General features: G+C 40.7%; 1 protein-coding gene across 1 annotated transcript in view; it reads right to left on the bottom strand.

Annotated features, from left to right (window-relative positions):
• STAB2 (stabilin 2) overlaps positions 1–2,593 on the bottom strand; it is a 151,462-nt gene that overhangs the window by 75,742 nt on the left and 73,127 nt on the right.

The following is a 2,593-nucleotide window of genomic DNA, read 5'->3' as shown; positions in this document are numbered from 1 at the left end:
CACGTAACTTTTTCTTCAATACAGTTACTTAAACATGAGGACCCTCAGCTGTCTCATTTGGGAGATGAGGACAATAGCACCTACTTTCTCAAGGTCATTGTCAAAATCAAATGAAATAATGGGACGTATGATACTTGGCACAATGCTTAGTTCCTAGCGGGCTATCAATCATTCCTATTATGACTGTACACGAGATGAGGGCTGGTGTTGATGAGGGATATGGAAAAGATGCAGCTCCACTGCTCCAGGACATGCCATCATACTGGGGTTCAGGACCTAGTCCATAAGAAACCAATACCGACAAGAGGACACAGTTATGCTAAGTGAGTTCTGTGCAAAGAAATCCCATAGAATTTCAGAGGAAAAAGAGAATAAAACTGATATTTCCTGAAGGCCCACTAGGAAGCACACATTGAGGGAGGGTGTTGTTTAAGCTTCACAGGGGAAGAAATTTGAGGCTCAGAGAAGTTAGGTAATTTGCCTAAGGTCACACAGCTAGCGAAGTGTCTGAACCCAGATTCTGTATGACTCTAGAACTTGACACTATGTCAGCCTTGGTGATATGGATTGCCGGGATCAGGGAAGGCTTCAAAGAGGAGGTGGAACTTGAACTAGCTCCTGTGATAATAATGCTCGGTATGGAAACTGGGTTGCAGCGCGATTCTACTAATAAGGCTGTGTCATGAGAAGGAGAGGAATTTTATGTGTGTGTGTGTTTTTTAAAGTTTCTTAGTGCTTTGGAAAGCCAGGATTAGAAAAGAAAAATGCCCCTTAAAAGTAATGTTACTTTGCATTGAATGAAGCCATAAACCCAGCATAGCTTCCTGTAAGTGATGAATCACTTGCTCAAAAAATGTTGCTCTTTCTTAATGTCTCTTGGTAATAATACAAGAGAATTGCAACGTGTTTGCAAAATAATGCGCCCAGGAGCCTTACAATTACCCTCTCTTTTCCAAGTGGAAATAGTTGATCTTTTCTGATATTTTCTGAGTAAGTACTAAATGAGAACAATTTTATTTAAAATGCAATTAGTTAATTGTCTCTTCTATCGTCTACCTTTCAAAAGCTCCCAATATACCTTAAATTCTAATTTTAATTTTAAGTGAAGATCCTAATATAGCAACTGAAAATTATAGGATCACTTAAGACCCCATTTCCCATTATTCTTTTATTTTCTATTCCATGCCTTTGAATACTGTTGAAATGCATCTTAGAAGAAAATGAATATTTCACAGTACCTTTTCTACCCTTTTCCATTTTTTTCTATGACCTTCCCCATTTCATTATTTTAGCTTGCAACGTACAGAGAGAGGAGTGGAAAAGTGATACATAAGCACTTGCCTCTCCTCCAGTTCTCGATTAGATCCCATCTGGATATATGGACTTCCCAATACTAAGGTTCTTGTGAACCTTGTAAGATGTTCCCATATATAAGAAATATGATATAGGTGGCCACACCTTACATAGGGCCCATTGAAGACTATGGGCTGACTAGATAGTAAGTAAGTCTGCTAGAATGAATAGAGCCTATAAACAGTTTTAAAATAAGAGTAACGAAGCACAATACAGGTTACTTTTATATTAAGGCTAAGTATTCCCCCTCCCTCCCAAAAGATACTGTACGGGAAGATACATAAAGGGAGAAGACATGTATGGGAGGATGAAATTTTGTACCTTGTTGATGATGTGTATCACTCCATTTGTGGCCGCGTTATCACCATCAACGATGGATGCTCCTTCGATTGTGATGTTCTGTAAATGCAAACCGCAGTGGGAAGGTGAGTCCCATAGCGTACACACAGGGACTGACATGATTTCTGAGTTTTCCACTTTCTTGGCAGCAGTGACCTTCACACTTTTGGTCCATGACCCACAATGAGAAATATCTTTAAACTGTAGACATCACATGCGCGCGCGCACACACACACACACACACACATTCAAAATGAATAGTACTTTCTTCTACTATGTGGAAGGCAGCTGATCATCCATTCTATCCCACTCCTTTCTATTTCATTAAAAAAGTGCTGGCTGAGGTCACTACAGTGACCCTGCTATTTGAAAAACACTAGACAGCATTGTGGATTGAACTGTCTTCCCTCCCTGTCCAAAATTCGTATGTTGAAGTCCTAACCCCCAGAACCTCTGAATGTAACCTTATTCGAAAATAGATCTTTCCAGAGGCAATCAAGTGAAAATGAGGTCCTTGGGTGGGCCTTAATATAGTATGTCTGGTGTCTGATAAGAAGAGGAAATTTGGACTCAGACAACTACATGGGAGAACAGCGTGTGAATGTGAGGACGGTCATCTACCAGACAGTCTGGAACAGCTCCTTCCACAGCCTTTAGAAGGAGCCACCCCCATCCCCCACCCCTGATACCGGACTTTCAGCTTCCAGAACTGTGAGATGAAAATTTCTGTTGTGTGAGCCACACAGTGTGTGTTACTTTGCTATAACAGCTCTAGCAAACTAATACAGATAGTAACTGACTTTCCCGATCAGAAACCAACTACTTTTCAAGAGTATTAACTATATGGGGAATGGACCTAAGTAAAAACCCAACCTACCCACCTGCGTAGCCACCGACCAAC

Source organism: Pteropus vampyrus, unplaced genomic scaffold, assembly GCF_000151845.1.
Source record: "Pteropus vampyrus isolate Shadow unplaced genomic scaffold, Pvam_2.0 Scaffold16, whole genome shotgun sequence".
NCBI lineage: Eukaryota > Metazoa > Chordata > Mammalia > Chiroptera > Pteropodidae > Pteropus > Pteropus vampyrus.
Note: the sequence above shows the minus strand (reverse complement) of the source record. Positions and strands in the feature narration are given on the sequence as shown.